The sequence below is a fragment of the Halictus rubicundus genome, chromosome 15, assembly GCF_050948215.1.
Source record: "Halictus rubicundus isolate RS-2024b chromosome 15, iyHalRubi1_principal, whole genome shotgun sequence".
NCBI classification, from domain to species: Eukaryota; Metazoa; Arthropoda; class Insecta; order Hymenoptera; family Halictidae; genus Halictus; species Halictus rubicundus.
The window spans coordinates 3881567-3900076 of record NC_135163.1 but is presented as its reverse complement, the minus strand read 5'-3'; the positions used below and the strand labels follow the sequence as shown (position 1 = coordinate 3900076).

At 42.3% G+C, this 18510-nt stretch overlaps 1 long non-coding RNA gene across 1 annotated transcript; it reads left to right on the top strand.

The window, feature by feature from the left end:
- The first annotated feature begins 801 nt into the window (after nucleotides 1-801).
- On the top strand, nucleotides 802-11880 carry LOC143361526 (uncharacterized). The gene is made up of 3 exons (XR_013083481.1): nucleotides 802-851; nucleotides 10267-10600; nucleotides 11585-11880. It is a non-coding gene; the product is annotated as an uncharacterized LOC143361526 (long non-coding RNA).
- Nucleotides 11881-18510: the final 6630 nt, after the last annotated feature.

Sequence of the window (18510 nt, the reverse complement as noted above, 5' to 3'; positions counted from 1 at the left end):
AACATCGTATGGGAGCGCAACTAAAATTCCTATCTCGGGAGCGATCGCGACGGCACACGGTCGCAAAACGGCTGCCGCGAAACAAAAGACTACAAAGCGTATAAACTGCGAAAGAGACGTCCTCGGGAGACGTTCCCGTTCCGCGGCGAGAGCGTATCGTAATGAATTATCGAGTTTCCCGCGTCCTTGTTAAGCTTCCGCGAGAATTCAAAAGAGAGAAGCTGCGCTCCCGGTTTGCTTATTCATGCGAGAAGGGAGAAGAAACCGTCTGGTCGCGGACGTACGGCTACGAGTGGCATAACCGGGCACGTAGCCGACTATGATTTCGAAAACCTTTTCGCGGACTGCTTTACAGGCAACGTTTCCGTAAATCAGGCAAGTGCAGGGTACGCGGTAATTCGAGGGTTGCTGCTTGAGATTTTCCATTAACCGCTTGTAACCGGTGCGACCGGGACAAGTTGATGCACTTTTCAGTATTTATTTCCGCCATTTTTGTTCGTGTCAATCACGTATCAAAAGGGTGTGCTGCAATATTCATTGGAGATTCCTCTTTACATACCCTAAGTGTGACTCTTAGAAAAACACGTGTAAAATGAGCTATGAAATATTTATTTGATGCAAGATTGCCGTTTTGTCTGTACGTTGTCTTTATACGGGGTGTCCCACGTAACTCTGCCACTCCTAATAACTGTGTTATTGTAAATAAATTTGTTGTTAGTACATACATAACTTTGGTATGTATTATTACAGATACCATAAATATTTGGAGAGGAAGTTATCGTATTTGGAGGGAGCCGTAAGCTTATTTGTTTGAAGGTCATGCCGAGGTCATCTTTTCTTTCCATCCCGAGGTAATATTTTTTTTTTAATGGAATGATGTGGTTTCTTATTTACATTTTAACAGAGCGTTTCAAGACGAACGCAATGACCTATTACGGAGGGCATCGGCAAAGTTAAATGAGACACCATGTATACATATTGCCGCAGTGCGTGGCTATCAAAACTACATTGCGATATCCTAACGGTGGATCACTGCAGGTTACTTTTAAAAATGGTACTTATATTTTCTAATAAAATGTACACTCCACCCTAAAACGTCCCGGAGCGATGGACCACCTTAGAAACAAAGCATTCAGGAGAAAAATGTTTTAGACAACAATGTTATATCTTTGATCGGTACAAAGTCCAGTAATGCTGTCCCATTAAATTGCTAAAACATCTCAGCGTGCAATGCGCGGCGCAGGAGCAACAGTTGGCGGTTAGACGCGAAATAGAAAGCGACCAACGTTGGAGAAAGTGGTGTACAGGGGGAGGGGGGTGGGGGAGAAAAAAAAATAAAAGGAAACGACGATGAAATGCGAAATTTCCGTGCGAACGGGACCCGGGAGACACGAGACGGCGTGGAATATAGCGTGGAATTATTGGTACCGGTGGACCGTTCGGCGACCCCGAGGACACAGGACACGGAGAGAGAGAGCCAGGCGGAATAAAGAAGAACCGGTCCGATTCGCTGTAACACGCCTCCGGGGGCTAGACAATGGGTTAATCTTACCCCGGGCTTCATTATTCCCGCGTTATCTGGCTCGGAGCAGCCGCCGATAATCGATGTTTAACGACGCTGTTTACAGCCTAATGGCCTGCCTAATTTGAATGAACGCCGGCCAATCGAGGCCCGACGATCCGCCACCATCGCCGCCGCTGCTGCTGCTGCTGCTGGCTGGCCTCGACTCGCAGCCTCTTTCATGGCACGGTCCACGTTCCACCGGATCGAAACCTTTTCGTGTTAATTTATCATCCGGCCGTGCTCACCCGACACGCGTCTCTAATCCTCAACTCTGGAAAATCGATCGCGAAATTTGATATACACTACTGTAGAACCTTGTTCATACCAACCAATTAACGCTAAACCTCGCGTACAACAACTTTTCACCGAACGCTTATTATCCGAACAATAGCCCAGCCTACTGTTAGCTGCATGAACGTGCATTCTGAATACAGTGGAACCTATTTTATCCGAATGGAGGGGAATACAATTACCCTCTCTCTGTCATTATTGGATTAGTCGCGTGACGTTTTGTGACGCACAACAGAGAAGAAACACGTCACGTGACCGTGCCTGAGGCGTGGGGATGCTCGCCGCTGGAAAATGGGGGAATAGTATCGTAGAAGGGGTAGAATCGAGTGGGGGAAAAGTCCTAATCAGGAGACAATGGTTACAGAATCCCCCACTCTACCTTCCCCTTCTTCGACGCTGTTCCCCCACGCTTCCGCCATGGCACGGTCACGTGACGCGTCTCTGTCGTGCGCGTGTCACGTGACTGATCCGGTACTGGCAGAGAGAGGGTAACTGTATTCCCCTCAGCTCGTGCTCCCTCCCCTCATCCGGCGACAATGGGTACAAGGCTGTTCAGTCTCATGATTGATGGCACACGCTTTACATCACAATAACCTTTTTAGAAACGGACCAAACGACTTCAGTTCTTCTGCCCTGCTTGATGAATTAATTTACTAGATGATATGCATAAAGCTGCTTTTCTCAACCTTTTTATTTGGGCTTGAAATAAAAATTTAGTAAAGGTGTTTTGTTGATCCATATTAGCTATATGCATGCAGTATTTTCTTAAGTATGCTTAGAATTGAAGTTTCTTTTTACTTACTTTTTTAAAATAAGGAATACTAACAGAGGGAAAGGATTGCTTTTATATTAATTAAACATTTTCCACTCCTTCCGCATACATCGCAAAATACTGTTGGGGAATTAAAGAAATTATATTATGAAATTTTAGGTTTACATTCCCCTTATTCTCCAGACTTGTCTCTGACGAATTACCATGTTTTTAAAAATCCAGATCATTTGTTAAACAATAAGCAATGTAGATACGAAGATAAAGAATTCAATATTAACGTTTATAGAATCTAAAGACTCGGATATTTATAGAAATGTTTTAGAACCCATTAGGAAACGTATATCTAAGCTGATGGAGCATATTCTGGCTGAAGAAAATTTCTCTAGTAAGTGAAGCAATGAGAATGTTATTTCAAGAGAAAAATGGTAAATGGTAAAAGTCCGTAAAAATGCTCCTTAAATAATGCTTGCAGCAAGTTAAAATACGCCCCGACTCGTACCCCGTGAGAACGTACCCAGGCGACAGTCGTAGATTCGATCCTGAATGAGGATACCACCTCCCATAAAACATAATGATCGCGGTTTAATAATGATTGATGTCGGGGACTTCGCCTCTCTCCTCTCTCCTCTCGCCGACAGCGATTTATTCTAATTTATTCTTCAGGGAGCGGTGTTTCCTGTGTGCTAATCGAAACGCTGCTTTCATTCCGGCGAAGGAATCGGTTCGATCCGCGGCGCCGACGGGCGAAGGAGAAAATATTCTTTGTCCCCGGGCGGTCCTGGCGTTCGCGCGCGTCTCCTTTTCATTCATTTATGCGCGTAAAGATAGAATGAATTTCCCCGTGATTGTAACCGTGGTCCTTCAGTTCGGTTATCCCGAGTTTCTTTCGGCGCGAACTAGATTCGTTATCGGATGCTCGGCGATTCGGAAACTGGGCTAACCTCGTCTGCGCGTGATCAACGAAATCGACGAATTTCCCCGGGTTAAGATCTTAATCACCGTCGACCTTGCGTTGTAAAGTCGTCCACGAGCTCCGGATTTCCTCTTTTACCGCTGGTTTATGGGCTTCGATGAGAATGATTCGCGTCGGGGACATTCCGTTCTCGTCAATCACTTCTTCGAACGAATATTGCACGAATGAAGCTGAAATGTTATTCCGTCTTCGGCACGTCTTCCGGTATTAAGTTCTTGTCGTGTTTGAATTGCTGTAGAGCCTCCCATAATGTATTGCCTACCGCCAAGTCAATAGTTACCCTCATCCGAAATACGGCGAAAACCGGTGCCGAGCGATCGTCCTATATCGAAAGACAACTTTTTATGATCTATTAGATTCATTTGCGCCGTTCATTTTCACGGACAAATTCACGGTCGAAGTTTTAGTAAAATCATAACGAATTTCCTGAACTGCTCAATTAACAAAATTTATAACTACGAGTTTGTACAGTGTTTACTCGATACATGTCCAAAACATGGGCCCGGCCAGGGACATATATCGAAACTATAGTAAAATCATAACGAATTTCTCCTAAACTGTTTAATTGACAACATTTGTAATTAAGAGTTTATATAGTGTTTACCCGATATATGTCCAAGGGCCTGGTTATGGACATATATCGGCTAGAAGTTGCTATTCTTTGATACACTGCCGAACGTTGAAAAGGGCAGCGCAGCTCGAGTGTAAACATACATGTCTACACGATCTATGTCCACAACAAGTCAATTCGACAATATCGCATTGGTCTCGCCGCTGGTTCAACCTTTGGCCTCGACAGAACAATTTTCAATTCTTCCGAGATTCATTGTTGTCAGCAGAAGAAGCGTTGAAGACGCTGCGTGTTTTTTTTTTTTTTTTAATGCAGCTGAAGAAGATTTATGACACGTGATATCAATCACCTGGAGCTGTGTCGTCACTCACCTGCCGGCATTTTTATTAAATTCTCGTACAGGAAGTTCAATGCGCCGCGTCGGTGCATTTCCCAAGGGCAATATTGGCCCGGTCAGAAGCCATCGAAATAATTAGTTACGCTTCTCCGGTATTGAACCCGGGACATATTTTTATTTAACGCACGAACCTTTTTGCTCTCTTGCTTACCCTGCGTCTACTAATTGTCTAGACTCGCGTCGGGAGTTACGGCACGCTCGAGTGGTGTATTTGTAGGGGTGTGCAAGAACCCGAGAATGTCGGGAATGGTCGGTTCGCTTAATTATTCTCGGGATTGGGTCGGGTTCCCGAAAGTGTCCCGCGACATAAGAATGTCGGATTACCGAGATTCCGAAAATCCGAATTTTGTACGTTCGTAAAACTGAATAATTATCGTTTCCCGATGAAGGATTAAAAGTGGTTGCACAAGAGAAATATAAAGTAGCTTTCATCGCAACGAAAATAACGCGGCTGCTAGCCTATCGCGTGATGTACAGTGTGTCACGGTAATATTCGCACACTTTTGAAAGGACCTTTTTAATATTGGACCATGGGAATTGGGTTTTTTTTTAGAAGTTAGATCAACTAGTTTTATTACACGATGCGAAAGGAATTTGAAAAAATTGCAATTGGTCGGAATTACAGAGATACATAGTCCTAAAAATTGTATTTTACAACCATTCTACGTGGGCCCATATTGAAGATTTAAAATGCGTACAGTGTTTACTCGATATATGTCCAAAACACGGGTCTAGCCACTGACATATATCGGCCAGGAGATACAATGGAGAGAGGAGGTCTCTCGAGCTTCTTGGCCCATCACGAGGTATACAAGCAGTAGTGGAGACAGTTCTGCGACTTTTATCAGCTAGGTATTCGCGACATATATCGAGAAAAGACTGTACTTGTAACGCAAAGTAGGGATATCAGGGGGTGTAGATACCTACAAGTTCCTTTGTGCCATCTTCTCGTGGACGAGGAATGCTTGTACAGAGTTTACACGATATATGTCCAAAAACGGGTCTAGCCACTGACATATATCGGCGAGGAGATTCTTTGATCCACGCGACCTTAGACTCCTCGGCAACCGAGGTCTCCCTTGGTATACCCCGCGGCAGCGGGGATAGTTCGCGGACTTTTATCGACTAGGCATTTGCGACATATATAGAGTGAACACTGTACTTGTTTATTCCTTCCTTTCGTTCGAACAATATTTTATCCGAATATTTCCCAACACTGCGTAGAAGTCGAGAACGCGTTCCCCGTTCCACGAGTTTATAGCTATTTATCACCAACCGCTCTCTAACAGTTGTTCCGCGCATGGTTTGCGCGCGGAAACTTTCGCAGGCTTTTTTTTCCAACTGAAAAATCCTTGAGGGTGGGTTTCGACTCGTTAATTATTCCCGCTCGCAGGAGAAAATTCCGAGCGTGAACGGGTTGCCCGGTCCCGATTGATATTCAACGCGTCAAACTGACGCATCGGTTCCGCTTCTGTTGACGCATTCGCGTCACGACGCGCGTGTTATGTCAATAAACAGCCAAATATTGTATATCTGTAATTGGCTGCGCTGGTCCGTGTTTGCGATGCCGTTTGTAGCTGCCGGGCCACGGCTCGGCGCGCGTGCGATTTTAAGTTCCCCGACGATGGGGTTTACAAATCAAACATCCTTTTGCGCGCGGCGCGTTTACCGGAACGTAATCGACGGAAATTGGCGAAATTTCACGAATTCCGCGCGCGGATACGAGCCGAACGGGGGAGGGATCGATAACCGCGCTTCAATCCCTAGCTTTTGGTTCGTTTGTTGCCCGCCCTTTAATCTCGGGACCGACATCGATAATTCGAATTCTATCGAGATCTTCTTCGACGGTGCTCGCGGGTTCAAGCGTTCGTCGCTGTTCACGATGAATACTCTCCTTCACCATTGTCGGACGCATTCCGCGGCGAAGCACAGTGAACCACCAGCTCCCAAAATCAGAACGAAATTCAAGATTTTATTAGACATTGCTGAAACTTTGCGAGTTATGGGGTTTCAAGGTCGTTGAAAATGAACAATAAAATTTACAAGTAATAACGAAGGAATAATAAAATTGCGTAGTCGCATATTCAGTAAGGATGCTATAGAATTTTCTGTAGTTTACTTGCAATGTCTACGGTTGCTCACAGAGTTGAACACACACTATTAAAGTTTTATTTGCTCGATAAACAAACGAGAAATAATTTTTTCGCATATCAAATGTTTGTATACACAATCTGAGGTCCTAAACAAAATAATTAACCATTACATGCATACATACATACATACATACAAGGTCGTCCCGTAAGTCGTGCCGTGGATATGTTTATATTATTCAGCATTGAAAAGTATTTTAATGAGACACCGCATATAGTGACGGTATGATGTCTTTGTCAAAAAGGTCAGAAGAGGTTGTGGAATGAAAGAGTGATTACATATTTTATTTTTAGAAGTAAATAGTACAAGAGTAAACGGCACAAACTTGTGGGACGACCTAATACATACATTTTATATCCCGTTATTAACAAAAATTACTACCGTGAAGAAAGTTATAATCAACTGTACAGGTACATTGTGCAAGTAGGACGAGAAAGGAAAAGAATTTTCGTCAAATTAATGAGAATTCCGAAATTAGTGTTCCTACATTAAGAACGGATGTTGCAAAAATAATTGAAAAGTCGATCCGAACAAAAACGGTACGCAGAATTTTGCGAAATAACAACTATAAGGGAAGAGTAGCTCGTAAAAGTCCTTACGTTTCTAACGTTAACAGAAACGTTTGGAATTCGCCTATAAAATTTTTTAAATCGTGATCCGAGTTTGTGAAATAAGACAATATTTTCAGACGAGGTAAAACTGGATTTATTTAACTCGGATGGTAGAATTATAGTGCGGCGGAAACCAAATACGATGTTCATAAGAATAATACGGTAATAACTATGGCTGTATGGCACCCAATGGAGTTGGAAATATGGAATTTATAAATACAACCGTGCACAAGAGAAAATACCTCAGCATCTCAACAAGAATAATTCGTAGCAGTCGGCTCTGATTTGCAAATGCCTTATATTATTAAATATTATTTATATTATTAAATAGCACGCCATAGTCACTGTATTTAAATCCGATTGAGCATTTGTTTCAGGAGATGAAAAGAAAATTTAGAGATTACCAAATAACGAATAAAATAGAGAAGAAGACTAAGATTACCCTACGTTAAATGTCACCTTCAGAATATAAGTCAAAGTCATTTTCGCGAGAAATGTTTCGCATAAATCTCCAAACCTGTAGAATCATTGTACATCGTACGTACAGTGGAGGTATGCGTTCATGGGTAAACTAACAGCAATAAGGGGGACGGTATTTCATTATTGTCGCCGTCAGTGAGTTGATGGGAAGCCACACGAACCTCCCATGCGATCTTCGTACTGGCCTCTCTGTTCTGCCGTCGAAATTATAGGGCGTAATAATTGTCTGGCGATAACTAGTTATGCGAATGTAATTACTGTACGCGTATTATTAACGGGCAAACGGAAATTTCGGCCACTCGCTGCAACGAAGAGTGACGAGAAATTCGCGGGCCGTCGCGAAATTGAAATATTGATTCGATCCTGTCAAACCGCGTTTACATTCGTCCCGAAGAAGTTGAAACTGTCGGCGGGCTACGTGTGCATAATGTAATAATAACTCCGGTACTAATGGCTAAGGAAACTTTGATATGAATTTCCGTAATAATTATAGTTCGCCGCGCGGCTACGTCGAAACTTAAACGTGCCTGTACATCGATGCGTTCGGAACTTTCAAGTCTCCATTTGCTTCGCCCATTGTCTACTCTGTCGGATACTCGCTGTCTCCAGTTAACTAATTCTTAGCGTATCAAATCTTCATGACCGAACCAGCGATGATGTTTCATTGTCTTGTTGCCATACTGGCTTAATTTTGCAAATCGATTTAATTCAGTCTGCGGTTGCAGTTTTTAGCGGTTAATTAGTGAGAATTGCAGAGAATAAATTACTTCAACATTTTCTCGTTCTTGTAAAGTAATAACATATACAAATTTTAGAAGATGAATCTGGGAAGTATTTTTCACTTTTCGCTTATATTTAAAGAAAATTTTAAAAATTAATTTTTTTGGAAATTCAACACCAGTATACCTCCTTAAAAAAATTATTTTAGAAGTGCATTAGAAATGTTTTCAAATTTTCGCCACAGTTACTACGCATGAAAATTATTTCCTTAACATATGATAATAATTTGCGATTGTTTAAGAGTTTAGCTTTGAAAAATTTATCTTCTCCACTTGAGAAAAATTGATTGTTCGAAAATTGAAGACCAGGGTACTCTCATAATCGGATTAAATCTCTTCGCTATTTTCTAAGTGGTCCATTCGGCGACAAACGACGCGCGTAATTTGAGCACGTTGCGACGATTCGAACTCGATTTGCGTTGCGGTCGTATGCAAGCTCGGTCTTCGTCGGATTGTTATTTCGAAAAATTTCGCGGAAGCGTGCTCCGCGAAAATTTCCCGTTTGAAACGCGGCCGGAATATGTTAAATAGATTTTCCAAGCTGAACTTTCTCTCCATTCAGCGGCCACTTTTTCAAACGAGTCGTTCCTTCGTTCGTTTCTGAAACTTTAAATTGAAAAATTACGCGACAAACCGAATTTCCCGGAGTTTCCGGTGTGAAGCGACGAAACGCCGCTGGTTCGAATTCGAAAAGTTGCCTGGCGAGGTCGACTGAAGAGAAATCGCGAACTGTCCCGAGACCTCTTTGCTCGAGAACACTTTTCTTAACGATATTGCTGTTCGTTTAGCGAACACCGCCGCGCCATGCCGGCGCCATGCCCCCTTCAGCAACGATGAAAACTGCGCGCAACAGTTTTCCTTTCTTTCGACACCTATAAGCGGGTAACCACGTTCCGCCACCATATTTGAAACGCTGTAAATTAATGCTGGGAAATATTTTCTTAATTGGCTACCCGCGAACGCTCGACCGTAATGAAGGTATTTGAGCGTAGCACGTTTACAATTACTCGTACGCTGAACTTCTTCTCCCGACCCACATTTATTTTAAAAAAGCAATTGTACTGTGTGATAATGGCGAGCCGCGCTGCTACCCAAGTGGCGCACAGAACAAATTATTATATTTCTTTACGACTGGAAATAGTAAAAATGTTATAAGGAGAATTTTATTTTCAGTAATTGTCATTTTACTCTTATAATAGTAGCATTAATGGATAGCTGAGATTCTTGCGATTGAAACGAGTCCAAACACGAGGTAAATCGGACTAATTTTACTGATTTAATATAGAGCAAGCTACGTCTTAATTATGAACCTGTGCGCGTCACAAGAAGTCCCGTTGAAGGGGCTGATTGGTTGGAGTGGAAGGGGCGTGCCTCGTTCCACACGCATGCGCGACTGTAGCGGTCCAGCTACTGGTTAAAGCGGTCGCACATAGTAGTGTGTGAACGTCAACGGTGGGGATAATAGGAGCGGGTGGGGGAACCCCCTTCCCCTGTGCTGTCACGTGGGACTTCTTGCGAGGCACGAACAGTACTAAAATCGATAAAAGTGGTCCGATATGCATCGTGTTTGGACTCATTTTAATCGGCAGGATCTCGACTATCCATTGGTACAGCAATTATGAAGGTACGACGACAATTTACAGAACATGTCCATTATCGCATGTTTATTTCTTTCAGTCGCGGTCGCGGTCGTCAGTACTCAGATATCTTTGGTTCCTGGCGTGATGTAAACTTAACGACGGGCTGCTGTATCTGGAAGGCGAAAGCATGCGACAGGAGGCGTCGTTTTTCTCGGCAAACACTGAAAGAAATTGAGCGGCTGAGCGCGGAGTGTCGTGGCCGATCGGAAGAATTAACAAGCGGAAGCAACCGAACCAACTAATCGAAAGGGATTGAAGGAAGCAGCTGTTGCAACGAACCTGTAACCGTAGTAATTGAAGCGGAAGGCGGTCGAAGAAGGTTCCGAACGTGGCGCGGGGGCTGAAAAGGGAACGAGTCCGGGTTGGTTACGGTAAGCAAGTTTCGTAGTAAATTCAGCGAGTTGAGCCGCAGCATCGGGGCGCGGAGGTCGGCGCGCGCGTTAATACGTAGCTCGCGGCTATTCGAAAAAAAAAAAAAAAGAAAAAGAAAAAGAAAAAATCCCGCGGGATCCTGAATGGCGTCCGCAATTGCGAAAGTTCCGTCGCCGCCGCGCCGCAGCCGGAAGAAGAAACTCTCGACTGTTGGCCGGCAATGAGTTGCGAGCGTAAATCTTCGCCGTCGGCAGAACGGTTCTCGTGTTAAGATCGCGCTTCTTCGCGAAGGAAACGCGACGGCGGCCGCCATTCAGCAAACCGGAAGCTGCGCTTCGCGGGCCAAGTTCCCGTCACAATGGCGGCCGATTCTTCTGAAAAATCGGACGAAAATCGGTATTGCTTAACACTAAACCTACCAAGCACGAACAGCATCTGGTAAATATTGTCTCACACAAATGGCAACCCTAAATTTATTGAGATTGTCCCTAATTTTCAAGACAACAAATGCTTGGACAAGGAAATTTATTCTACCATTCTCCGTAAATGAATTTTTATAGTTTCAATAATTGTGAAATATGAAACCGGTCATTTTGACCGTGGTAGGTTCAGTGTTAAAAACCCATCAGCAAGTAGGATTTATTTAAAAAATTAAACATTATATTGTACATGGTTTGTTCGAAAAATTGTCAGATTGACTTTTTTACAGACAGTAAGTCGCTAGTTGCTAGTAGTCCCATGTATGAAGTTACCATATAATTTTAGTTTTTATGCGTTGTCGCGGTTGCAACAATGCAGCAACGTTAAACAATTTTTTAAAACAAAAGCATAACTGTTATTAACCACCAACCATATTCGCCAGCACCTGCTGACTACTTATTACTAGACTGCGGATCTTTATGCATTTATGGCATATGAAAATTTTCAAAAAATGCTACAATATAAAATTCGATAGAATTCAGCACGATTTTTATTTGTTTTAGGTCCGCAGAGGCTGTTCCCACAAAGAATAGGATTTTATTTAATTCCATTTTCTGGAAATTTGTCTGCAAAAATTGAAAATTGCATAGACATCCGCAGTCTACTTATTTCCAAAAATAAAATTGCTCACGAAGGAAACATATTACGAGTGCGACAAGGCAAACAGCAACCGAGCAATTGAAACGGATAACGAAACAGGAATTCCCCGAGGCTTGCAAAGCATTGCATGAACCTTGTAGCGAGTGTGCAGCTTGAGGAGGGATATATGCAGGAAACTAAACAGTATAAACTTTTTAATCACCAGAATCCAATTTTTTATTACACCAGTCTTGGAACTTTCTGAACGTTCCGGGTACAGTCGCCTCGGAGAGTAAGTTAACCATCGCAGTTTGCGGGGAAATTAAGTCACAGTGATATTCGCAGACTTTTAAAACGACGATTAACTTTTTTAAGATTGGACTATAGGACTTGGATTTTTTTTTTAGAAGTTGGAACAATTAGCTTATCGGAATTGGAATCGGAATTACGGAGAAAATACTAAAAGTTGCTTTTTACAACTTTATTACATAATCTATATAACGCCTAACTGTTACTAATATTACCGCAAAAATTAATTTTGCCAACGTGGACAAATAATTTCGTCTTGCATTTCTGGGAATCGTGTCACTCGAGGTCCTAATGAGCGATTCAATGAAAATTAGTGACTCGATGGTCTACGAATAGCAAACTGTGGAGCGCATTGTTATTTCGAGACCACAGTAGCCTACAATTAGTCTAATTGACTTTTGGACGATCTATTGTATAACGAACGAAGTGAATTATATGGTTCACATAACAATATGAAATATTCCTCTTGACAGAGGAACAATTTCGTATAGTCTGACAATTAAACAAAGTGTATTTAACACAACCGTGATCTCCGTCGGACCCGTCTTTATTCATTCTGAACAACAAGCATCCTCGCCGGAACGTGAATAAATTAGCTAACTATATCCAGAATGGCGGGCATTACCCCGCTGCGGTCGTTCGAGATAATAGGGGTTGGTATTAACTATTTACGCGAAGATTTCAATTAAATACGTGGATTAGATGGAATTATGAAGCAAGGGTGGATAAGGTTCGGGTAAATAAGAAAATTCCACCGCCGCTCGCGCCGCGTCCTGTATAAATATCAGAATCCTAGGCGGTTCGTTTACAAGTGTATTCCACCCTCGTCCCCGGCGCAAGAAGTCCTTTAGAAGTTAATTACCATCGCCCTCCCAGAGAAATGAAATCCTCGGGAAATTTCTGGGGAAAAATTCAATTTGGCTGTTCCACCGTTGGACGTCGCGTCACGTTGTTCTCTCTCTCTCTCTCTCTCTCTTCGTCGTTCTTTGCCGGTTTCGCGTGAACGTTACGAACGAGAATTAGAGATAGGGCGAATAATCAAGTTACCGTTCGAGTTAGTCTCGTTGCTCGCACGTCGACTGGCGAAACTTAACGTTTCTGTTGTACAAATTTGCGAACGTCCTCGGGAATGATCTTTCGCTCGGCGCCGCGACAGCTTCCGGCGGATCCTTTGTCTTCTCGACGACTCGCGCAAACCGGTTGGCTCGAGTGTCGAATGCCTTCGGGCCGTTCCCTTCGCGCCAACCTACAATTTCCTGTCCCGCTTTTTATCTCCGACTTTGTCCCTGCAGAATCAGCGACGACCATAAATGGCTATTGCAGTCGACGAACCTTCCATAGGAAATATTTTATTTCTTATATCATTTTGAACGGACCACACACATTACTCTTTATTCTACAAAATGGACGCTGCTCCAGAAAGCAAATAGAACGTTCGTAAGTAGTGGAATATTTAAAGTAGTTAAAGGTTACGTTGTAAAATTGTAAAATGCCTTAAGGAAAAGAGGTGAAACTTTGTACATTAATATTAAAGGTGTACAGCGTTTGCTCGATATATGTCCAAAACACGGGTCTAGTCACGGACATATAACGGCCAGGAGGTACTATCTTGACCCTTCAGGAGCATCTTGACCCCTCACGAGGTACACCACGCAGCAGTGGGGGTAGTTCTGGGACTTTTATCTGCTAGGCATTTGGGACATATATAGAGTAAACACTATAGAGCAAAAATTATGCATTCACCACATTCCACTAAGATCAGGCCTGTAGTTGGCACTCTTAGCTTTCAGTATTTCGAAAAAGTAGCTGTCGAGAGTTGACGGTGTCGTAAAATCATTTTTTATAATACAAGGTACTCGTGTTATTAGCTTGCACCGCGTTTCCACCATGTTTACGAATTTTTTCGGAAGGAATATTTAAACTATTTGCATTAGGATTTTGCACTCACATTTATGGGTATTTATAGTACATAAATTATTTTTTCCAAGCAAAAGTAATCAAAATTACACAAGTTATACATATATTGTTTTATAGGATACGTTTTGAAGAACGTTTTGTTGACTTTTGCCATGATTGATTTATATTAAGCAAAATAAACAAGAAATGTCGACTATTTACAAAATGGCGGCATTGTGAAATTGAAATGACGACCCGTCCGCCATATTCGATCGGCCAGTTTGTTTTCAAAAAGTTTAAGTTCAAATTCGTGATCAGAGACCCAGAAACAACCAATTATCAATTTTTTTTTTTGCATAACCACAAATTCGACGATTGAGGTTTCCCCTTCACCCCCTAAACATTGATACACAATATTTTTGATCCTTTTTTGGAACTTGAAATAAGAGGTGTATGCACAATGTTGCTAGTTAATGACGCGTATGTTCGTAATTAGCGAACATTTGGTTTTCGCGTGTTGCAACTGTTGCAGGAAATGTTTATTTAACGCAAAAATCCGCAGTCTAATTCCGTAACGTAGAATCACCGCTGAGGCGAATGCTAATGAAGTTTAATTTGATGGTTCAATTATCAGCAGAATTGTTTGAGATCTAGAAAGAAGAGGGTAAAAAATACTGTCATTACGAATTCGCGTGGAAGTCTGAAAGTTTCGTTGGTGGATCCTCGAGTTATCCCATTTCAGGGGTTAGTGGAGGCGGCGGTAACAAACTGCAGTTTTAAAAGCACTCGCGGCCTATCTATAGTTATTATCGCAGAGCGTGGCGATTCTCCGAGAAGTTTAGTTTTAATTTGCCCGAGAAATTCGTCGGGAATATTCTAACTCACTCATCGTGGAGACCGAAACTTTCCAAATATTTAACTTCGCCGAAGAATATTTTAGGGAGTAACCTTAAATCGATTCGCGAAGTTCAGGCGAACCAACTCCGTCGCGACGCGACGCGACGCGACGCGACGCCACGGCGAAGCGTATTGCCATTCCGGCGAACGACTTTCATTGAACAATGAAAATTCATCGGATTAACATGGCCGCGATTTCATTTCTGGTCGCATGCCAATTTCAAAGTATTGCGCTCGAACAGCGAGACAGGTATGCGAAACAAAATTTTTATCTTCATTCACTTGGCCATTAAACTGTTAGCAATTTTTATATCCATCAAACTTAATCATGCAATTGTCAAAAATTGTATTCTTAACAATAATGCACAGCATCAGGGCGCCTTACAAGATTAGTTTTTTAAATAAAATGTATGCTGTTTCTAAAATTTTGAAATGTCAACCAAATTCAATGTTAAAGTGAATTTTATTATTTTGATTACTTTCGTTACGCGAAAATTAGCCACTGTGGTCTTTAAAAATGGGACTGGGGGCACTATAAAACAATCCACTCCTTTGAGACCATCGTTAATCCTCTTATAAGGAATAATAAATCAGCTGTTAAATGTTTAAAACTGAGAAGCTCTATAACGAGATAGCGGATTTTTATGGAAAATCAACATTTTGTGCAACAATTGAAGTTCTTTCTTTAACAATTTTAATAAATCATTCATATACTCTTTCAATCTTCCAACTATTTTAAATTTCATCTATTAACTTTTGCCATAAATACATAAATTCCACGGTCTACTTTCAGTTCAGGTTAAGAAATTCATTTTCCATTTAAGTATTAAAGATACGCTATTACATGGTACCTACGGTGTTTTAATAATGATATCGTTCCGAATATACCCGCTGCTCCACACGTTAAATTCTTTTGAAAATGTGCTAACCAAGCAGAAGTTTCGACGAAGATATCTTCCATCTCCTCGCTTCAATAGCCGTAATTGAAGACAAACTCTTTTCTTCCGCTTAGTTTACACTTCGCCAGATCTTCAGAATATTATCGTGGTAATTCAAAATGATCTATTCTTTCCGGGTCTTAACATAATTGGCGAGAAGACCGTGTGCGCAAGATGTACTATTCTACATGTTCTCATAAGAATCGTTTAAAATCTGCTGACGTGGCAGAAGCTTCTCCAAAGTAACTATTTCCTGCAGACCAAAGACGGACATATTTTCTCTCGGTGCTCCAATACATTTAGAAGACCATAACTACACCCAGACAGTGGATTTTTATACAAAATAAAAATTGCATCCATTATTTTCATCCATTAGTTTCTGTTCTTAATAAATTTAAAAACTTGAAAATAATACAGCATCATTTTTAAAATCTGTCAATGTCGTCGCGCTTTTGCGTTTGAACTATTCATTTTTATTATACACGCGCAACAACTATCTTTTGCTGTCTTTGATCTAACTATGAAAGAAAACACGAATAATTAGAAATCAATTTGTCGCTGTTCTTAAAAAACTAGATAATCTCCAGAAATAAGAAAAGAATGTTTGCCAATCACGAGTATGCAAAAACTCTGTTTCCCGGAAGCTTTTGTGCGCGAGTTATGGAACGCTAATCTAACCCAATCAAGTTCTGAGCAAAATGAGATTCGCTCGTCTAGATTGACGATTCGCAACGCTGTGTATACGAAACGCGTCTAAAAAGTAATGAGGTAGATATCGATTTTCTCTGAAATTCATCATGGCAGCGTGCCCCCTACGCAATTTGATACCTGCATATCTCTACTCTACCGTCGGCATTAATCTCAATTCGATCTAGCTATCGCTAGCGATTTCGCAGCCAGTTTTATACAAGCGTGATATAGCGACGCGTCAGGAAAATAGAACGGCCACGATTCGATTATGCGATTCAATGTTGGCGCTGAACCTAATGAAAACGCGAAGAGAACGTTTAATAATTTCTAACTTGCTTGCGAAGACAAGCTCCATCAAGGTCACAACCATTTAAATGCCATAGGGCATTTTTAAGTGACAGCGAGTCCGTGGAGTCTCGTTATGAAAGACACTGTGTCGCATTGCAACGTCCAGTGCTGTATTAACCAATAAGCAAGCTGAGAATTTTTCACTTTTTACATGGTAAAATATTTCTAAGTGAGTGGAACGATGAAAATCAGTAGCGAGCGAGCCAAAACTCTAACTTCTGTTTAGAACACTTTTCTGTTAATTCATCGAAAATGCCTAAGGGATTAGGCCCGTCCTACATTGCGTTGAAGGGAGCCTCAGAATCTTTTAAGTCATGGCTGAGCACGTGTGCTTCGATTAACCCATTAACTGCCAAATTTTATAATGAAAGAATGAAACTAAACTGTCAGGCGTACCAAAATATCATTTCTGGCGCCGAGTGGTGTACGTAAAATTCCAAATTCCCCGAATGGGGATCGTGACAGCTAATTTTAAGGTAAAGGGAAAACTTGTCCCACCGTAGGACCCACTATCCCCTTCCAGTAAACACCATTGCCATGGAGAACGCGACGGATCATAGTTGCCAGATCAAGACTTGTTCCCCCACTCTAATTTCCCCTTCTACCGCGCTATTCCCCCACGCTTCCAAGTGGCCTGGTCACGTGACGCGTCTGCCACAATGTCACGTGACTAACCCGGTGCTGACAGAGAGAGGGTAACCTCTTCCCCTCGATTTGTGCTCCCTCCCCTCATCTGGCGACTATGCTGAGGTGCGCGCTGTGTGAGAAATGCACGTGCATTTACAAGCGGCACAGATGGCCCCTCGACTATGTAGCATATTTTTCCGAACAGGCCTTCCCTTTTTTCCGCCGTTTTCTAAATGACTACGGAAAAGGAGGCCATAAAATGGTAAACGAAGGCCCCGAACGGACAGAGTGGGTCCTAATACATGTGCAGGCCATCCGTGCAATTGGCACTACCCTTGGCCTGTGCCAGTCGAGGGGGCCATAAATTAAGAGGCCCATTTTAGGGTACCGTAAACGCGCTGCTCCGGGAGTCATACTTTTTAGAAGTGCACTAAAACGACTTGAGGGAGTGACTTTCTCCTCCACGGATCAAGAAGACCCTCCTCCCCCAAGTCGTCTAGCGAATAGGGATGATTTTTCCCCCGTTAGCGGATACCTCCGCCCAGTCAATTTTAGTTTAAATAGAGCTGACCCCGCAGCAGAAAGTTAGGATTCAAGCATTCGGACTGTAGAGTGTTTCCGGTGTGTCGAGATTTTTAGTGTTCAAGTATACGCGACACGCTGACATTGACGGTTGTAATTTCGGTCCGGATATAATTAATAAAGTCTTGTTTCTTGTCTATTCGGAATCCTCGACTGTTTTGTGAAGTGTCCTTTTTTACTCTCACCGTTCCTTTAATAAAAACAACACGCTGCATGAAGGAGCCTCTGGTGGGGGAAGCAAGCGTTTGAGGGGCCTCTACCGTGCCCAGGCTTGTTTGAAGTGCTTAGGTCCTCAAAGGGTTTTGACCCGGCCCTGGAAAATATTGAATTTCTAATAGAGAAACATAAATATATTTAAAAAAAAAACAGAAGATTTATTCTTTTTCCGTGTAGCTTCGCAGGGGTGTCATTTTGAAGGGGACAGTCCCGTTGCAGTTCGGATATATGTACACGTATTATGATCGCGATTTAATCGACTCGAGCAGAGCTGGAATCCTTGAACACGATCGAGGAAAGACGGGGGGGGGGGGGCACGTGTACAAGGGTGGCGAGCGAAAATTGGG